A 21307-nucleotide genomic window follows, 5' to 3' on the forward strand; every position below is an offset into this window, starting at 1 on the left:
ATTTTTTACGTGAACACTGGAAGCCACAGGCTTTAGCACATTGGCGTGCTGGAAGAGAGAGGGAGAGAGATGGAGAGAGAGAGAAAATCGGGGAATCGCCAACAATGTTTCACAGGCACCGGACACTGAAGTTTGCGCGCGACTTCAGCGCCGCCTCTCGCCGCCGCTTAGCAACTTTGGGTCGGTGGATGTCGCGACCGGCCGTTCACCGCATGTGAAAACACGCGCGCTGCGTGCGGTTCGACGCTGTGTGACGTACGTTTTTAAGAAACGTAGTTATAATGGCAAGTTGCAGTGTCCGAAAGGATCAAACTGCTGCACGAAAGAGTTCATGGCAGCGCCGCTACTGCTGCGGGAAGGACTGCCACAATTGCCAAGGGCAGCCTGGCATATTTTTGTACAGGTTTCCAGGGCAGCCGTGGGAGAAGGAGCGCCACAAGAAATGTATTTCTGAAGTACGAATACTCAAGTAAGTATGAAAGCTATGGCATTTTTTGTCAGTGAAAGGAGTAAAATTGTGAGTGCGATTACCGTTTATGTGCAGCGCAGACGCGAAGGGCCGTAAAACTAAAACGTTTGCTTTCAGTGTTTCATACACATCACAGACTGCGATATTTGTGAATTGCATGCCGTGGTTTTTTTAATAAAACAAGGCATTAAGGTTTCCGCCACTATTGTTTTATCAGCAGTAACCCCCCCCCCCCCCCCGCCTTTTTTTTCAACGACATTCACGACACCCAATGGACGCCAAAAGGCGGCACAACAATATATGCTCACAGCACTTCGCGGGTGCTGCCAAAAGCAATGTCAAGACGCATCCCGCCTACTGCCCTGTTCCCCGAAGTGTACAGAGTTCGGCCAAGCATTCCAAGTGAGAGCGTGGCAACATATCAAAGGCGAAGTGGCATTCCTACTCTGAAAGTTGAGGTTATTATTTTTTAACCAGAGGAGAAGGATGAGGAAATACTTTTATTGAGAATTCTAAACGGCCTGAACAAATTATATCACAATTAGCCGCTAAGACGACTCTAACATTACTCACAAGAAAGAAGCCGAATGTAAACGTAATATTCGTAAAGAACCCGCAGCTCGATCCGCTGTATCAGAAGATTTCACATTGGACGGAACTGTGTTTTGGTTATTTCGTCACCCGCTAAAAACGTTTAGAATGCGTTGTTAATCACTGACAACACCAACCGAGCTGAAGAAGGGCCACAGAAAAATAGCGCCAATCCACCCTGAGGCTTTGGTTGGAAAGCAAAGCTGTAAACAGGACCCACAACGATTACCCATGCGACGTCACTTAAACTCACGTCGCTGTACAAATAGCGAAACCAGAGAGAAGTGAAATGCACTTACCCACACCCCTCTATCAATTCAAAGAGATATTCTTGGTAAGGTTAAGTAATGCATGAAGCATGAACGGTGGTTGGTTCAGTTGTATTGGTATAGCACGTGGGCGGAAACTTTTTTTATAATATCATAGCTCAAAACCGGTGTTACATGATCTCACTTATCCGTCTCTGCCGTCGCGGACGGAGGCGACGAGGTCGGCGTCAGAGACGGCGGAGGAGGAGGAGAAGCAGGAGGAAAACCTTCTATTCAGATTTCTGAACGACCAAGAGTGCAGGCCAGGGGAGTGGTTCCTTCTTCACTATAGCCCATATTTAGTTCGCGCCGCCTGTGCTCAGTCCACCAGCTGAAGCTGGGTAGACAGAGAGGGGCTGGACAGCAGCATCCCCCATTGCTCTTGTTCGGTAGTTGACGTATAGAGAGGAGGGTGCTCAGAGCTGAAGTCGCACCCCCCGATTATGTGGCAGAGTGTTCCTACTTCTGAGCAAAATTTGCATCCATCGTCATAGCGATTCGGGTGCATTAAGTGAAGACGCGTCGGGTGTGGGAAGAAGCCGGATTGTATGAGCCGTAGAATAGTTTGTTGTTCTATGGAAAGGTCAGGGTAAGGCGAACGTAGGGTCTGTCTCAGAAGGCGATAATGCTTCGTTATGTCCTTGGACGAGACACGCGGGTGACTGTCCTCGTGCAGCTCCATAGCACGGGGGTAAAAGTGCAGGCTTGGTGGGCGTATTCGTTGCCCTCCATAGAAGCGTGAGCGAGTGTCCAGATGGGCTAAATGGAACCATTTGGGGAGTGTTTTTTTATCAGACGCAGTGCAGGTCGGGACACCAAACCCGACTGGTAATTCCGGTAGGCTTGTTTGGAATCGGTGATTACCTTACGAACCCCTGTTTGAGTGAGAGCCAAGGCGATGGCTGCCTCTTCTGTTGCCGTCATGTCTTCGGTCTTGAGTGAGGCACAAGCAAGGAGGTTGGTTCTGGAGGTAGCCACGATGATGCCGTACTGCTGCCCTGGACGTTGGGAGGCGTCTGTGTAGATAACTGCATGATCCCCAACAAGGGTGGTGTTGAGCGCTTAAGCCCGTGCTTGTAGGCGACCCTCCTCGTGTGAAGGGTACATATTTCTAAGCAAAGGGAGCATCTATACTTCTTGCTGGCAAAAGTCCAGGCGTACATCAAGCGGAGTGACATTCTGTGCTTCCCAGCCAATATGATGAAGAATGCAGCGACCCGCCGCAGTTCTGCTCATTCGGAGCTTCTGGAAATAAAGACGGCCCTCTATCAGCTCTTGCACCGTGTTGTAGAGCCCCATGCTAAGCAGACTCTCTGTGGACACACTCATGGGAAGATCAATGGCTTGCTCAACGGCCTTTCTAATCATTATATAAAGCATCTTTATGTCCTCCTTGCCGAGAAGGAGACAGGGGGTTGACGTATGTGATTTTCCAGACGACAAAACCTTGAACTAATCGAAAGGTATCGGATTCATTGAGGCCTTGCTTCTTGGTGTCAACCCGTCTTATCATGTGTATGATTTTGTTGATGCTGTGTTTGGGGCGCTGCAAGGATACGTCACTCTTCGTATTGGCCTGAAGATGTAGGCCTAGGATCTTGATGCTGGGGCTTAGAGTTAAGGCCTGGCCATCAAGGAGTATTTGAATGTGTTCCTTTAGGTGGCGTTTGGGCGGACGACAAGGAGCTGAGATTTTTTACGTGAACAGTGGAAGCCACAGGCTTTAGCACATTGGCGTACTATAAGTGAGATGGCGTGGGTTCGTGTGAGTTTCCTTTGCCGCTATCGCGTGGTATTCAGCGAGAATGCAGGAGTTAACCCCGTAGATGTGCTTGGTGAGTGCACCACTTGTCTTCCTGTCTCCCCGTGGGCTCGTAGCTAAATCCGTAAGACAATGGGCTCTGTCTTTGTTACTCTGTTAGTTGCAGGTTCGATTCCTGGTGGTGCCAGTGAATTCTTTTATTTGCTCGCACGAGTTTTCTGTTGAAGCCAACGGTCGCGAAAGAGCCCTTGGGGGGTAGAGGTAAAAAGCTTTGCTTTAAAAAGTAACTGCAGTGTGGTAGCGCGAAAAGAGAAAACAACAACACAAACACGCCCCGGTCAAGGAGTCATGAACACCCCTGTATACGCTCTAGTCACTTTATTAGGCCGTGATACACAAAAAAAATGGCACTGACCTGGATAGAAGCGCTGTACATACGCTTCCCTTGCTGAGAATGGCACTTCGCAATGATGTCTGTCCTTTCAATTTCTTTCACGGCGTACGCGTGCCCGGCAACGTACAATTTCTGCCCCTTCTCGCGCACGTGAGGCCGAATCTGTGGTAGTCCAGCCCCGCAATGGTCCGGAAACCGCACAGCAGCACTTGAGACATGGGGGCAACTATTCGCCAGAACAGTTTTCGAGCACGAGACACCTTTCAAAAACAATTGCAGGATCGCAAGAACAAACAACCAAGAGATGTCGAACATATGAACGCGCGGCCGCCGCCTGGCTCTCACCGACCCGAAGTTTGCTCAAGCTTGTGTGGGGCGGCGCTGCCATGAGTGTACTTATTCATAGCGCCCTCTGAGCAGTGACCGGTCCATCTCGCCAAGTGTGATGGGGGACAAGCAACAGGAAGCGATCAATTATCTTTCCTTGTATCGCCGTATAACCCCATTTGAGGTCAAAACTAGCCTGTCGGCGTGCAGATTGTTAGTGGCAGGGGGAGGGGGGTGGGGGTTCTGACGAAGTGCTGGGGACCGCATAATACAGCACCGCGGGCCACATTCGACCTGCGGGCTGTAGGTTGCCGACCCCTGGAGTAGAAGATAACGAACACAGTCAGTGACGATCATATGTAAATATTTGGGCCGTGCACCGTGTATACGGTTGTGTTATGTTATGTAAATCTAGACGTACCCACCTCTGCAGGCAGCGGACTTGCGATTTGGTGCTTGTTTTGCGTCCTTCAATTGAGCTCATTTTGTTTAGTTGGTGCTATTGCCTCACCTACTCGCTACATCTACCCTGCCGTTCGTATATCGTGCGGCGTAGAATGTTAAGCATTAATCATTTATTTTGTGAAAATACAAAAAAAAATTCCACTCATTTTCAAGGCGCCAGGCCAGCAGTGTCAGATGAGTCGGCTGCGCTTCTCGCATCCGCTTGCATGCTCCCGCTGAACCAACAGTTATCTCAGGCTATAGGATGAGCAGCGTTCTGTGTTTATGCTACTTGCGAACTGTTCCTTTGTCGACCGTACGCATGAAGAAAGAACGAAATTTATCGTCGGGAAGTTAGACCACCCGACGTGGCGATAATGTCCCACGTCGCGACAATCGCGACAGCTCGCTCAAAAGAAAGCCGATAAATCGGTTTATTGTAGCCTATATTTTAAATGCAGAGCATTTCTTAGGCTCGCCTCTTCCTGCGTCGGACGGTGTCAACAGCTACGCGTCCGCAGCAGGTGCGCCTCTCCTCCTTCCCTCCTCTCTCTCAACAGCAGCTGGCGCGCGCATGCGTCGTAGTCAGCCCGTTCACTCCGTCGCGGTCTCGGCGTAACAGGTGCGTGATAGCAGCGCGGTGGGGCGTGGAAGGGCGCGCGCTGCTTGCGCATGCGCGCTCTCCCCCCCCCCCCGTACTGCTCTCCCTCTACTGCGCGCGCTGCAAATATAAAGCGTCTAGCGGTCGCTCGTGCTTCAGTCACTGCGTTGCTCCTTCCTTCCTTGGTTGACGCTCGCCCCCACGTTTACTCGTGTCTGCTACTCCAGCATCACGGAAGAAGCGATGGAAGCAACACTGCCTTCAACCAGTACTGAGGCCCCGATGCTCTGCATTTACTCGTGTTCCCCTCGCGGGAAGGCGCGGGAATTTTTTTTTGTTTGGCCTCTGCAACTACGTTAAAGACTATTTTATTCAGTATGCAGTCATTTAAACGCACGAAAACGCGATTAAATCAAGTACAACCAACTTTCGCTCTGGCTTGTGATTGAAAACACATGGAAGGCGGCGAGGGTCGCCTGCTTTTGTACTAGACGTCGGACACGAGGGGGCGCTGCATGTCGCCAAAACTCCAGCGCAGGAGCCCTATGGCTGAAGACGCCGCCGCGGCCCAAGGACTCCTGGCTGTCGCATGAAGGTTGGTTGGTTGGTTGGTTGGTTGCCTCAGACCAAGGCACATACCTACGCGGGGGATTGGCCAAGAAGCTTTGTACCTAATCAGGATGTAGTGGTGGTTGTGGTTTGCGACGGGGAAATGAAAGGAAATTCACTGGGGATATTTTGAGCTCGGCAGGGAGCTCACCTGCATACAACCCAGTGCAGGGGAAGGGAAGTAGAGGGGGAGTGATAGGATAAAGTAGAAAGAGAGAGAAAGGTATAAAGAGAGCTGTCAGTCCTAGAACGCTGTCAGTCCGGGCACACCAGTCAATCGCTGCACTCCGGGCTACAGCCGCTGCGTAAGGCCGGTCGTCTCCAGGAAATGAAGCAGATAAGTGAAGACTTCCCGTTGGGTTGCCGCAGGTCCCTTCGGGAACAGAAGGTCCTCCATGTCGACGCTGGGAAGGCCTCGACGCTGGAGCGCTCGGTGGAGCTCTGCTCTCGGGCCCGCGTGGTGGGGGCAGAAGCAGAGTAGGTGCTCGAGCGTCTCCAGTTCGGAACAGTCCGCACATGTAGGGGAGTCCTTGCGCCCCAGTCGGTGCAGACGCTCCGCCACATTGCATCAGTTGAGCCGCATGCTGAGAAGCAGGCAGCGGGCGTCCCTGCTGATGCGGTCGGACAACGGTCTGGGCGCCAGGCCACTCACGACCCGAGGGTCGGGGTGCATCGTCTGCACCATGCGGGCCAGGGCAGTGTGGGCCTCGTCGAACGCAGTGACGTCTTGGGAGACTGGGGTGCCCTCCTGGTGGGCCTCCCTGGCGCGGGCGTCGGCGTCTTCGTTGCCCCGGATGCCACTGTGGCCCGGCAGCCAGTGGAGCCGCAGGTCGCAGCCTCGGGAGGCCGCAGTGCGCAGCTTGGTTGCAAGGGAGCGCTCCGGGTAGCCGCTGCTGTTGGTGGGTTGATCGGCCGCGTGCAGCCGCAGCAGGGCAGTCCTGGAGTCCGTGAGGATGACCGCCCCGGGGTGGTTATGGGGCCCCCTCTCGAGGAGGAGGTCGGAGGCCAGGTGCAGCGCTGCCAGCTCCGCCCGTGTGGAAGAAGTGGGGAAGGGCAGGCGGCAGCTCCGGCTGGCTCCCAGCTCAGGCACCACGTACGCAGCCGCCCGCTCGCACGTGCTGTGCTTGACGGAGCCGTCCGTGAAGAGATGGAGGTAGCTGCTCAGCTCGTCCTGCAGCAGGACGGCCGCCTCTTGGCGGATGGCCTGGGGTGGTGTGGTCCGCTTGTTGCGGACCCCGCGGAGGGTCGTGGTGATCTGCACGGCCTCCCCGGTGTCTGGTTGTGGCGGCTCCAGACAGAACCTCGATGCCCTCCTCGAAGATAGTGAGCAGCGCTCCCATGTGCGAGTTGGGCCGGCTACGGAACCTCTGCAGGAGCGGAGCCCCGTCACGTACGGCCAGCAGACGCTGGATGTGCCGCAGCCCCGTCTGCAAGGCCCGCATCTCGATGGGCCAGGTGCCCGCCTCGGTGTAAGTTCCCGCAAGCGGCGACGTGGAGGGGAGGCCCAGGCAGAGGCGGATGGCGCGGCGTTGGTCGATCTCCAGCTCCTGCCAGCGTCGTGGTCCCAGGTAGGCGAGTGGAAGCGCGTACAGCACAGCTGCGGAGGCCATGCCGTGGAACACGCGCTGGGCCACTTGGTGTGAGCAGCCATTGCCTCGTGACAGAAGCTGCCGCACCCCTAGGAGCACCTGTGCGCTGCGTGCCCAGAGGGCCTTGACAGCTGGCAGCCATGTGAGCCGGCAGTCAATTAGCAGCCCCAGGTACTTCACGGTCAGCCGCCAGGGAAGAGGTCGCCCGTTGAGTGTGATGGGCGGTGTTGCCCGTCGAGCCCTGCATCCTCCCGGGTGCAGCATAAGGGCCTGCGTTTTGGCCTCCGAGAGCTGCAGGCCACGGCTCTCGAGGAAGACTGCAACTGCGCCCAGAGCCTCCTGGAGGCACGCCTTGACTATGTGGCAGTCTTTGGTGGGGCCATGGGTCCAGAGTGTCACGTCGTCAGCATACACCGCCACCTCTACTGGGTGTCGCAAGCCTGGAGGGATGCAGTGGGGGAGAGGAGCCAGCACCAAGTTGAAAAGAAACGGGCTCAGCACGCTTTCCTGGGGCACCCCGGAGCGGACGTCTCGAGGACTGCTGGTCGCCCGGCCTACCTTCACCCGCAGGGTCCGGTCACGCAGGAACGCCCGGATGTAGCCTCCTAGGCGCCCCACAACGCCCATGCCGTCCAGGGCCTCCAGGATGGCCCCGTGGGCAACCGTGTCGAATGCCTACCGCATGTCCAGCAGGAGCAGGAAGGCCACCTCCTTCTCATGGTGGGCCTGTTCCAGCATGGAGATGACGTCCCCCAGGGAGTCAGCCGTGCAGCGGTGCCGCCTGAAGCCGCTTTGCTGCTCCCGGAAGACGCCGCTGTGGTCCGCAATCCACTCGAGACGGGCCAGGGCTGCACTCTCCATGACCTTCCCAGCAGCCGACGTCAGGGACACGGGACGGTAGGACTCTGGCTCCGTCGGGGGCTTGCCGACCTTGAGTATTGGCGAGATGAGCCCCACGAGCCAGGGTGGCGGGAGGACACCAGTCCGCCAGACCCGATTGAACAGTCGCAGAAGCGGCTCTAACTGAGTCACGTCCAGGTTCCGCAGCATCTGGTACGTAACCCCGTCCATACCAGGAGCGCTCCGCCGCTTGGGGCATCGATTCAGGGCGGCCTGCAGCTCACGGAGCGTGATGTCCGTGGAGCAGAGGGACACCACTTTCTGGTCGTGTGGGGTGGCTGGCGCCGCATCGGGTGAGGCCGCAGGAACTGGAGGCGGGGTTTGAGCGGTCTTGGCAAACTGGTCGGCGAACAGCTCCGCCAGGGCCCCTTCTGTGATGCCCAGGTATATGGCGACCGCATGCAGGGGACGCCGGCTGGTGGTGGTAGGCCCCAGCAGAGCCTTAAAGATACGCCAGGCTCTGCCCGGGTCCTTACGAGAGTCCATGGACGAACACAGCGACTCCGAGCCCTGCCTGCGACGCTGCCGTGCCCGTCGGCGACATTGGGCGTCCGCCCGCCGGTACTCCGTCCAATCCTCTGGGCGCTTGCTTCGCAAAGCCTTCCTCTGTAGCTGGTTGCGGCGGGCCCGAAGCCGTAGCAGCTGCATGTCCGGGAGTGGCGACGACTGCTGCGAGGAAGTCGACTTCAGGATCCTCGGTGCATTTGGTCATTTCCTTGCGGAAGTCGACCCAGCTAGTGACTGCGTAAGCCCTTGTGTCGGCTCGCTTGCGGTGGTTCCCGGGGGTGACCAGTATGGGGTAGTGGTCAGAACCCCACGTGCTGGCGGCGGTCTCCCAGGAATAGGCGCACCGCTGCGTCACCAGGGTTAGGTCGATGCATGACTGCTGGACCGTGCCACTGCGACGATAAGGGCGGACGAAAGTAGGGCTGCCGGTGTTGGCCACGTGCAGTCCACAGGTGGTGATGGCGTCTAACAGCTCTCGTCCCCTTCGGGTGGCTCGATGACTCCCCCAGGCAGGGTGATGTGCATTGAAGTCGCTGCACAGTACAGCGTCCAAGCCCAGGTTTGCGCGCAGCCGGCACAGCGCCACGGCGTCCCATGGTCTCTGCGGCCGGATGTAGACGCTGGCCACGGTAGTGTCCGTTGTCCCCATGCGTACTGTCACGGCGGCACACTCCATTGGGCCGTCAGCAACTGGGGCCAGGTCAACAGGAGCACTGTTGAGGGTGGCGCGCACATAGACCGCTGCCCGCGACTTTCCCGGTGGGTGGGTGGCGTCGCGGCACGGTGTGCTGCTGCAAGACCTCAGGCGGCAGCTCGTGCCGCTGAGATGGCACACGTAGCCCGGCAGGCGCGGCGTGTCACTATAGATGTACACTTCCTGCAGTGCCAGCACGTCGAAGGACTCCCGCAACAGGTGCTCAGTCAGCTCCGCGCTGCGACGGCCTAGGCCGTTGCAGTTCCACTGCAGGATGCGTGGCCGCTGGCCTTTCCCACTGGGTCTGCTAGCCATGGTGTAGGTGGGCGGGGGGGCTCAGGAGGGCCATGGCGTCTGTGGCCGCCATCCTTGCAGGGTCAACGGTAGGCAGTCGGCCCACCAAGCTGTGCGTCAGGGCCAGGAGGACGGGCATCAGCTGCTCTGGGCCGGGGGCTGTAAGCGCAACGACTGGGGCTGCGGGCGGGGCGGGCTGCTGGGCTGTGGCGCGCCTGGCTGCCTTCCGCTGGGCTGCAGACCGGGGCTGCAGTCGTCCCTGGGGCGTCTGTGGGCCAAGCCGTGACTGCTGCTGGGTGCTGCGCCGCCTGACCATCTCAGCGTAGCTGGGCTGCGCTGATCGAACCGACGCCTCGACCTCAGCACGGGGCACTGACTTTAGCGCCTGGGCTATGGCTGTGGCCATACGGCGCTCGCGCTGCCAGCGTGGGCAACGGGGGTCCGTCACACTGTGGCGGCCACTACAGTTGGAGCAGCGGGCAACAGCTGCGGTGCACTGTTGTGAGTTGTGTCCTCCCCCACAACGCGCACACCTCACGGTACCCTTGCAGCCGGCCGTCACATGATCAAGTCTCCCACATCGGCCGCACTGGACAGGTCTGGGACGACAGGCTCTCACGGGGAGCAGCAGCTTGTAGACAGCGACGAAGGTGGGTGGGACCGGTCCCGCAAAGTGCATCACCACTGCACCATTGCGCTGCCGGGACGCTTCACTTATCGGCACCTCGGATGTAACGTTGGCCATTATCTCGTCCGACGTGAGTTGCGGGTCCACGCCGAAGATCAGGCCACGACTTGTGCCGCGTTCGACGGGTCGATAGGCTCGCACGGGTATACCGCATATTTCCTCCGTTGCCAGCAGAGAAGAGAGGCACTCCGCAGTCTTGGCATCGGCGGCAACAACGTTTAAGCGAGTGTTCATTCTCACTTGGGAGACACCGGCGACAGCGGCCAATTCACGGGCGACTGCCTCCCTCGATACCGCAAGGAAGGAGGCAGAGCGGTCAGTGGGGCGAAACAGGCAGGTGCCGACAGCAGGCTGGTGTATCGGTCGCCTGGCAGCAAGCTTCCGCGCTTTGCGACGGTGTGCCTTTGAGATCTTCTGCGTCCACTGGCCCTCCACGTCGTCCGAAGAAGGTTCGGCGTTGGATCGCCCTTATGTGGGGACGCCTGTGGCCGCAAAATCCATCGGCGTGACCACGCACTGCGCCGCATCACCATCTTCTTCCTCGGCCAGAAGAGCGGACGCGGCCGCCGCTCTGTCACGCAGCTCTGCGGCGCGCCGCGCAAAGCGCACAAGCTCGTTGGCGAGCTCGGCGCCACTCGGCGAGGTAGCAGGGGCACCATTCGACGAGGCAGCGGGACGCTGAGGAAGCTCCCTCGCAGAAGCTGCCATCGCAACCTGTCCAGTGGAGGTAGCAAGGGGCCGGTAATGCGCAGGAGAGCTCACGTGAGAGCGTGACCTGGCCTTTCGTGTTTTGCCGATCTGCGCAGCCTGGGACATTTTCACCCCTTGCGGAGCATCGCTGGTCTGGTTGCGGCGCTTGGGGATGGGGGCGCGCGCATTGGCCGCCGTCTCTGGGTCCACTGTTGAAATGTCACCAGCTCTATCCTCGGCGTACTCTTGTTCTTCTCCCGAACCGTCGGCGGGGTCTCGGCCGCGTTTTTTTGGCGGCGCAGAGTCCATGCTGACCACCTGGTCATCTGCATCGTCGTTGAGAGGGCTGTGCTGCGTTTCGACGCCTGCACAGTGGTCGCCAGACGTAACCAGGGAGGGCGTGGTGGTCGATGATACAGCGCCGAGAGGGAGAGGTCTCCTGCCCCGAGCTTGCAGCAGCTCAGTGGGGCGTGCATGGCTGGCCAGGATATCGCTGCACCCGGCTAAGAGGAGTTCTAAGCTGCGTGCACAGTCGATGCTGCTGGTTCGGCGGTGCCGCGTCACTTGACGGCGTACCTCAGCTGGCACGAATATCGTTGTTAACGGCAGGCTGTCTTGAGGCAGACTGTGGCTGGGCGGGCTTGCTCCTTGCGTGGGCATGCCGATGCACCGAAGATGAGCTTCTTTGGTGGCACGAGGGGTTTCTTCGGTGGTGAGAGCGCGTGCTTCAGCTGGAGATGCATCGGCGGCACGTGGCGACAGCGGCGATCGCGCCGTTGCCATGACACCGAATTCGAACTCCTTGGTTAGGCTTGGCGAGTCCCGGGCATGACTACGCCTTCGGCGACGGGGTTCCCAGCGTGTATGCGGTCAAATGCGACAAATGATGGATCAGAATGATCCTGGAGGCTTGCCGAATAGAGTAGACCGGGTGGTTCAGGTCCCAGGGTCGATGGCCTGGAGCGATGAGCATAGATTGATTGATTGATTGTGGGGTTTAACGCGCCGACGCAACGCAGGCGATGAGGCGCGCCGTAGTGGAGGGCTCCGGATTAATTTTGACCACCTGGGGATCTTTATCGTGCGCCGAAATCTCGTACACACGGGCGTTTTTGCTTTTCGCCTCCATCAGAAAAGCGGCCGCCGCGGTCGGGAATCGAACCCGCGACCTCGTGCTCAGCAGCGCAAGATGAGCATAGATTGCAGAGCTCGGTGTTGCGCCGTCTTTCAAGCCAGCCGTCTTTCAAGCGATATATATATATATATATATATATATATATATATATATATATATATATATATATATATATATAGGGTTTGTAAATGAGGGGCTCGTTAGAAAATACAGGAAGAAAAGCCGGCAGTGTACAACGCCAAAGAAGGCATAGGGGAATGGTTAGAATTTTTTTTAGCGTTAGTGACGTTACATTATTATTTATTATTAATAAATACGTGAGAAAGAAAGAAAGGCGTGGGTTCGGTCCCCACTCTGGGCGCGTGTTTTTCTTTCTTTCTTTCTCACGTATTTATTAATAATAAATAATAATGTAACGTCACTAACGCTAAAAAAAATTCTAACCATTCCCCTATGCCTTCTTTGGCGTTGTACACTGCCGGCTTTTCTTCCTATATATATATATATATATATATATAGGAGGTCGTGGGTTCGGATCCCACCTGGCGGGCATTTTTTCTTCACTTTCTTTCTTTCTTTCCAAATTCTTAATCTGTTTCAATGATCTACCACATCCTCCCCTTTGCTTTCCAAGGTTTTCTCGACTGCCAACCCTTATTTCTGTGTTATTTTCAACGAGCCCCTCATTTCCTATTCTGATTCGCTACATGCATAGCGAGGGCCTCTGTTCTGGCAGTCTTGGTGCCATAGGGAGCTTAAGAGGGTTCAACGCTGGTCGACCACTCTGGACACGTCGTAGACACTCGAGTCACGACCCGGGGGTTAAAAAGAAGGTCCCCTTCACCCCGAGTAGTCCGAATGGCGCTGGCTGCCACCCCCAAGCACAGGAAACAAAAATACCTAACATAAATAGCCCAGAAAGTGAAGGGGAAAATCGCCCCGCCGGTAGCGTAGTGGTTATCGCACCAGACCGGTATTCTTGAGGTCGTGGGTTCGGATCCCACCTGGCGGGCATTTTTTCTTCACTTTCTTTCTTTCTTTCCAAATTCTTAATCTGTTTCAATGATCTACCACATCCTCCCCTTTGCTTTCCAAGGTTTTCTCGACTGCCAACCCTTATTTCTGTGTTATTTTCAACGAGCCCCTCATTTCCTATTCTGATTCGCTACATGCATAGCGAGGGCCTCTGTTCTGGCAGTCTTGGTGCCATAGGGAGCTTAAGAGGGTTCAACGCTGGTCGACCACTCTGGACACGTCGTAGACACTCGAGTCACGACCCGGGGGTTAAAAAGAAGGTCCCCTTCACCCCGAGTAGTCCGAATGGCGCTGGCTGCCACCCCCAAGCACAGGAAACAAAAATACCTAACATAAATAGCCCAGAAAGTGAAGGGGAAAATCGCCCCGCCGGTAGCGTAGTGGTTATCGCACCAGACCGGTATTCTGGAGGTCGTGGGTTCGGATCCCACCTGGCGGGCATTTTTTCTTCACTTTCTTTCTTTCTTTCCAAATTCTTAATCTGTTTCAATGATCTACCACATCCTCCCCTTTGCTTTCCAAGGTTTTCTCGACTGCCAACCCTTATTTCTGTGTTATTTTCAACGAGCCCCTCATTTCCTATTCTGATTCGCTACATGCATAGCGAGGGCCTCTGTTCTGGCAGTCTTGGTGCCATAGGGAGCTTAAGAGGGTTCAACGACTGGTCGACCACTCTGGACACGTCGTAGACACTCGAGTCACGACCCGGGGGTTAAAAAGAAGGTCCCCTTCACCCCGAGTAGTCCGAATGGCGCTGGCTGCCACCCCCAAGCACAGGAAACAAAAATACCTAACATAAATAGCCCAGAAAGTGAAGGGGAAAATCGCCCCGCCGGTAGCGTAGTGGTTATCGCACCAGACCGGTATTCTGGAGGTCGTGGGTTCGGATCCCACCTGGCGGGCATTTTTTCTTCACTTTCTTTCTTTCTTTCCAAATTCTTAATCTGTTTCAATGATCTACCACATCCTCCCCTTTGCTTTCCAAGGTTTTCTCGACTGCCAACCCTTATTTCTGTGTTATTTTCAACGAGCCCCTCATTTCCTATTCTGATTCGCTACATGCATAGCGAGGGCCTCTGTTCTGGCAGTCTTGGTGCCATAGGGAGCTTAAGAGGGTTCAACGCTGGTCGACCACTCTGGACACGTCGTAGACACTCGAGTCACGACCCGGGGGTTAAAAAGAAGGTCCCCTTCACCCCGAGTAGTCCGAATGGCGCTGGCTGCCACCCCCAAGCACAGGAAACAAAAATACCTAACATAAATAGCCCAGAAAGTGAAGGGGAAAATCGCCCCGCCGGTAGCGTAGTGGTTATCGCACCAGACCGGTATTCTGGAGGTCGTGGGTTCGGATCCCACCTGGCGGGCATTTTTTCTTCACTTTCTTTCTTTCTTTCCAAATTCTTAATCTGTTTCAATGATCTACCACATCCTCCCCTTTGCTTTCCAAGGTTTTCTCGACTGCCAACCCTTATTTCTATATATATATATATATATATATATATATATATATATATATATATATATATATATATATATATATAGCAAAAAAAAAGAAAGACACACGTCGAAAAAGGAAAAGGTTTAACGTTTCGGCCGAGGGACCGGCCTTCGTCAGAATAACAGCAGCGGCTGTAGTCACACAGTATATAAAGGTGATCGTTGCAAGGTCACGTGAGGGGATGACAAAGTAAACAATTCAAATGCGATATACCGAGGCCCCATGCGACAATCTTTTCGGATGAATACAACATAATAATAAGTGCGGCCCGTGCAGTATAGCAAATAAGCAATGTCGAGCACACACGCGCACAAAAATTAGGGGGAGAGAGAAGTGGATAGCAATATTGATTGCGGTCACTGATGCAAGCAACTAAGTTTTCCTGCACTTTCATTAAAACCACGTGCTTTTGTATCGAATTTAAATATAAGAAAGGATTCGCGGACTTCCCTGTCATGATGCGTACAGAAGCCATGGCTTCCGTACGCATCATGACAGGGAAGTCATGATGCGGCATCCCTTTACACCAATATACCGCATGCAGACGGTATACGGGCAACACTCCACGCCTACAATGAGTCGATCTGCGAAAAAGTAATTGGCAGTTACACTTTGGTCACCCTTTTAAAATTGGTACTAGAATTTAACAACTTTGAATCCAATGGCATCCATTACCTTCAAATTAACGGGACCTCTATGGGCACACCCGTCGGCCCTAATTATGCGAATATTTTCATGGGTGTACTTGAAAACGAATTTCTGGCCAGCCGTTCGCTGAAACCATTCTGCTACAGGCGGTTCATTGACGAAATCTTCATGATTTGGCAGCACGGGGAAGCTCAGCTGTTATCTTTTATTGACGAATTTAATAACGCTCATCCATCCATTTCTTTTAGCCATACCTACTCGGACCAAACGATCAATTTTCTGGATGTAACTCTGACTTTGTGTGATGGCCAACTGACCACAGAAGTTTATAGGAAGCCTACCGACAAACAACAGTACCTACATTTCAATAGTTATCATGTAAAGCACTGCAAGACCAGCATACCCTATAGTCAGGCGCTTCGATTTAAAAGAATATGTTCCGAACAGGCTGATTTTAATTCAAATTGCGCCCAACTTCGTAGTGCATTAATTCAGCAGAAGTACTCCCCCGAGATTATCGACGATGCCATTAAGCGCGCTGATAGCCATGACCGCAAAGCACTTTTATGCCGCAAAACAAGACAGCCGGTTTATTCACATACAAACCTGAAAAAAAAGCACCATAACATACTGTTACAAAGTGAGCGTTTAAAATCAATATTCCGAAAACCACCACGCGTAACGTACAGAAGATCGCAAAATTTACGTGACCTGCTTACATCATCCAATAACAAACGTAAAGTGCCTACTGGCTGCCGCCCTTGCAACAAGCCACGTTGCAAGGTGTGCAATCATATGACTACATCCATAAGCGCAAGCAGCACAGCAAATAACTTCAGAGTAAAGATAAATGGTAACTACACTTGCGACACGAGCAACGTGGTTTATCTGCTTGAATGCGATATCTGTAAAATGCAGTATGTTGGCGAGACCAGAACCACCTTCGGCAGCGGTTCAACAACCACAAGGCTCATATCTCTACACTACCTCACCTACCGGTATCAAAGCATGCCAATGTCACGGGCCACTCATTCGACCATATCAAAGAAACGATACTTGAGTCTGGCTTCCGTACGCATCATGACAGGGAAGTCCGCGAATCCTTTCTTATATTTAAATTCGATACAAAAGCACTAAGTGCAGGAACTAAGTGCAGGAAAACTTAGTTGCTTGCATCAGTGACCGCAATCAATATTGCTATCCACTTCTCTCTCCCCCTAATTTTTGTGCGCGTGTGTGCTCGACATTGCTTATTTGCTATACTGCACGTGCCGCACTTATTATTATGTTGTATTCATCCGAAAAGATTGTCGCATGGGGCCTCGGTATATCGCTTTGAATTGTTTACTTTGTCATCCCCTCACGTGACCTTGCAACGATCACCTTTATATACTGTGTGACTACAGCCACTGCTGTTATTCTGACGAAGGCCGGTCCCTCGGCCGAAACGTTAAACCTTTTCCTTTTTCGACGTGTGTCTTTATTTTCTTTTTTTTTGCTACGACTTGCCAGTGTCCAAGAAATATTTTCGTGCGATATATATATATATATATATATATATATATATATATATATATATATATATATTATATATATATATATATATATATATATATATATATATATATATATATATATATATATATATATATATATATATACATATATATATATATACATATATATATATATATATATATATATATATATATATACAGTATAGCCCACTTATAGCGAACCCGGTTTTAACGATATAGCGGCTATAACGAACAAATCTTCGTTTCCCGTTACCATTGGTATACATAGATTTTCTGTCGAGATATTGCGAAAAGCGGATATAACGAAGTGATTTCGGTTTCCCGTTGTGTTCGTTATAAGCGGGCTCATATATATATATATTGTGAGACCAGTGGTAGCCTCGTTTGTGGAAGGTCGGAACGCTGGATGCAATGTCCCAGTGGAATGCCATCTTCACTGGCGCTCGGTTGCGGCCACGGCTTCTTCATCTCTGTATATACTCATCATCACCGATTCTTCTACCTTCTCGAACGATCATCATCGGTAACCTGGTTCGGTCGCCATCTTGCCGCCTTGCAGCTCGGCCTGTGAATAAAGCGGTTTGTGCGTACTGGTCTGCCTCGCCTACCATCGGCCTTACAAGTGGTGGAAGGTGCGTTTCGGTCCCGTAATCCACCTCTCAAGCTGCCCCACTGGAGCTCCGTTCGGGTCGCCGCCTAATGCCGGAAACTACAGCGATGACGCTGGAATCGGCGAACGCCACGGCCCCACCAACCCCCCAGTGCATCATAACCAGCCCCCAGCGTGAACCTCCTTTCTTCGCTGGCCTTCGTGACGATGATGCCGACGAGTGGCTGGACAACTACGAAAGGGTGAGCGCATTCAACCGCTGGGACGATAACCTCAAGCGGCAAAACGTTTCGTTCTCCCTGACCAAGGTTGCCGAGACGTGGTATCTAAATAACCGGCATACCATCACCGACTGGGCCGATTTCGTTGCTCAGTTCCGCCGGATTTTCGGCTCTTCTAAAGCTCGGAGCGACAGCGCGAAAAAGAAACTTGAGACCCGTGTGCAACAGGCGCATGAAACGTACACCTCATATATCGAGGACGTTCTGGCGCTGTGTCGTCACGCCGACAATAACATGCCGGAAGCTGACCGTGTACGCCACGTTCTAAAAGGAATCGGTGAGTTCGCGTTCACCACACTGGCAACGCAGAACCCCACAACCGTGTCGGACGTGATCTCCACTTGTAAGCGTCTCGACGAACTACAGTCCATCCGCCTTCGTCAAGACACGGCTCCTACCCACCATCTGGGAAATGAAGACCTGCGTGCGTTGATACGCTCTATAATTCGCGAGGAGATGCACGCCAATATTTCCCAGTGCGCACACTGTGTCCGCGAAGCTCCTTCTGTGCCTGGCCTACGGGATATTGTTAAGGAGGAGCTCGCGGCTATGCCCGTACTTCCGCCTCCCACCCAACCTGTTTCTGTGGCAACGCCATCCTACTCGGATGTGGCTGGTCGGCATCCTCTACCGCTCAGTCCCATTACGACACGGGCCCCGCCCGGCTACGTGGCCGCCATGCCTCGATTGCATACCACGCCGACTTATTTCCCGCCACACCAAGACCCCAACGTTGGCCGGCCAGTCTGCTATTATTGTGGCATCCGGGGCCACATCTCCCGATTTTGTCGAAGGCGCCAACGTGACGAACGACGCGGCTACGCAGCCTACGAACGCGATTATGTACGTCCGAATTACTTCGACTACGTGCATCGTACGCACCCGTCTTTCTCACGCCGTTCACCATCGCCACCTGAGCCACCAACCGACTTTTCTCGTAGGCCGCGCGATACGCGACGCCGCTCACCATCGCCAGGCCGTCGGGCGCTGTCACCCCTTCGGCCTGCGACCTACGTCACCGACCAGCACTCGGAAAACTAGTTAATGCAGTTTTGGGAGGGGAAACTGCATCACGTGGGAAACTTACAATGCCTCCGGAGCGTCCATCGAACATGTTGTCAGTTTTGGTTGAAGGTGTTTGTGTAGATGCTCTTATTGACACTGGTGCCAGTATTTCGGTGATAAGTATGGAATTGTGTGCCCGACTACGCAAGGTTCGAACACCCTACAGTGGACCATCTTTGCATGGCGCCAATAGCAGCACGATCAGGCCATCCGGACAGTGCACGGTACGAATTTCAGTCGGTCAACTTCGTCATCACGTTCAGTGTGCAGTGTTGTCACCGTGTGCGCATCACCTCATCTTGGGCTGGGACTTCTTGTCATCCGCATCCGCCGTCATTTCGTGCCAGCAACCGCAAATTGAACTCGCAGATACGGAGGACACCAACATTCTGGAAGAAAAGCCACAACTAAATTTGACAGCAAGTGCCGATTACGTTTTATACCCGGGCCACGATACAGTCCTTTCAGTTCACTCAACCCAAATTCGTGACGGTGATGCGTTAATCGTTCCTTCTGCGCGTTTTATTCCCCAAGGAATCATTATCGCGACCTGCTTTGTCCGTTTTGCACGTGGGTCTGCGCCGCTCATTGTTACAAATACCACTTCTGAGACGATACTCCTCCCTGAAGGCACCACGCTCGCTTCCGTTGTGGCTGATGACAGTCTGTCTCTGGTTCCCCTCTGCTCTGTGTCTTCCGTTCCCCTGTCTTCAGATTCCGGGTCCTCACGTCCCACCCTGGCAACCACGATTAGCGAAGACCTCACGGTGTTCGAAACGAGACTCCTACTTGAGCTGTTGGAAAAACACAAAAACTCATTTGACTGCATCTCTACCAACCTTGGACAGACGTCTGTTGCAGAACATCGTATTGAGACCGATGGGACTCACATTGTTCGCCGCCGCCCGTACCGTGTGTCGTCGTCGGAACGGAAAGTCATAGAAGAAAACGTCGCGGACATGCTTCAACGAAACGTTATTCGACCTTCCTCGAGCCCGTGGTCTTCTCCTGTTGTTCTGGTGAGGAAAAAAGATGGTTCCGTACGCTTTTGCGTGGACTATCGGGCTTTGAATAGGATTACCCGGAAGGATGTGTATCCGATGCCGCGCATAGATGACGCGCTGGACCGTCTACAAGGGGCTGAATATTTCTCTAGTCTGGACCTGCGATCTGGCTACTGGCAGATCCCCATGCGCGAGTCTGACAAAGAGAAAACGGCGTTTGCGACTCCAGACGGCTTGTACGAATTTAACGTAATGCCTTTTGGCTTATGCAACGCCCCAGCCACATTTGAGCGCATGATAGATACGGTCCTTCGCGGGCTTAAATGGAAAACATGCCTGTGTTACCTTGACGACATCGTCATCTTTTCGTCAAGTTTTGCGGAACATCTGCAGCGTCTGGACGAGGTGTTGACTTGCCTGGCAAAGGCTGGTCTGACTCTGAACACCAAGAAATGTCGTTTTGCTAGCAAATCGATAAAGGTTCTTGGTCACGTCGTCAGTAAAGATGGCATACGCCCCGACCCAGACAAAATTTCTGCTGTAGCCAATTTTCCTCGACCTCAGCAACAAAAAGCGCTGCGTAGTTTTCTCGGCCTGGCGTCCTATTTTCGCCGTTTTGTCCGCAATTTTGCTACTCTCGCTGCACCTCTGAACCAGCTATTAAATTCTGATACCCCCTTCGACTGGAGTGATGGCTGCGAAAAGGCCTTCCAAGACCTCAAGCATGCGCTTACTTCCGCACCTGTATTATGCCACTTTGATGAATCGAGACCGGCGATCCTCCACACCGACGCTAGTGGGCATGGCATTGGCGCCGTTCTGTTGCAGCGCGATGCTCACCACCGCGAGAGGGTTGTTGCTTATGCCAGCCGCTCTCTAACACGAGCGGAGACGAATTATACAATAACGGAACAGGAGTGTCTGGCCGTTGTGTGGTCTGTGCAAAAGTTTCGGCCATATCTCTACGGCCGACATTTCACCGTCGTCACAGACCATCACGCTCTGTGCTGGCTGTCTTCATTGAAAAACTTGTCGGGACGCCTGGGACGCTGGATTCTGCGATTGCAAGAGTACGACTTTACAGTTACCTACAAGTCCGGACTCAAGCATGTAGACGCAGACGCACTCTCGCGGTGCCCACTGATGCCATCTTCAAACGACATGGCGTCGCTTCCTCATACACCGCCATTATCAGTTGCACCTGTCGACTATGCACCGGCTGACGACCGCCGCGACTTGGTCGATCATCAACGAGCAGACAGTTACTGCCAGAAAATAATGGATCGGCTCGCTGGTTCGACACGTTCACCGAATAGCCGCCTACGTCGCCAACTGCGGCAGTTCCAGCTCATAGACGGTGCACTGTATCGCAGAAACCACCACCCAAATGGCGCCACATGGGTCCCAGTTGTGCCTCGTTCTCTCCAGAGTCGCGTCTTGCAAGCTTTTCATGACGACGCCACCGCCGGCCACCTTGGCTTTCAAAAGACGTACGACCGCATTCGAGGTCGCTTCTTTTGGCCAGGACTCTCGACCAGCGTGGTGAAATACGTCGCATCCTGTTCACCCTGTCAGTACCGCAAGCGCTCTACGGCACCCCCTGTCGGTCTCCTCCAGCCTGTTCCG

Source organism: Haemaphysalis longicornis, unplaced genomic scaffold, assembly GCF_048455015.1.
Source record: "Haemaphysalis longicornis isolate Haplotype H1 unplaced genomic scaffold, Haemaphysalis longicornis Haplotype H1 scaffold_1, whole genome shotgun sequence".
NCBI classification, from domain to species: Eukaryota; Metazoa; Arthropoda; class Arachnida; order Ixodida; family Ixodidae; genus Haemaphysalis; species Haemaphysalis longicornis.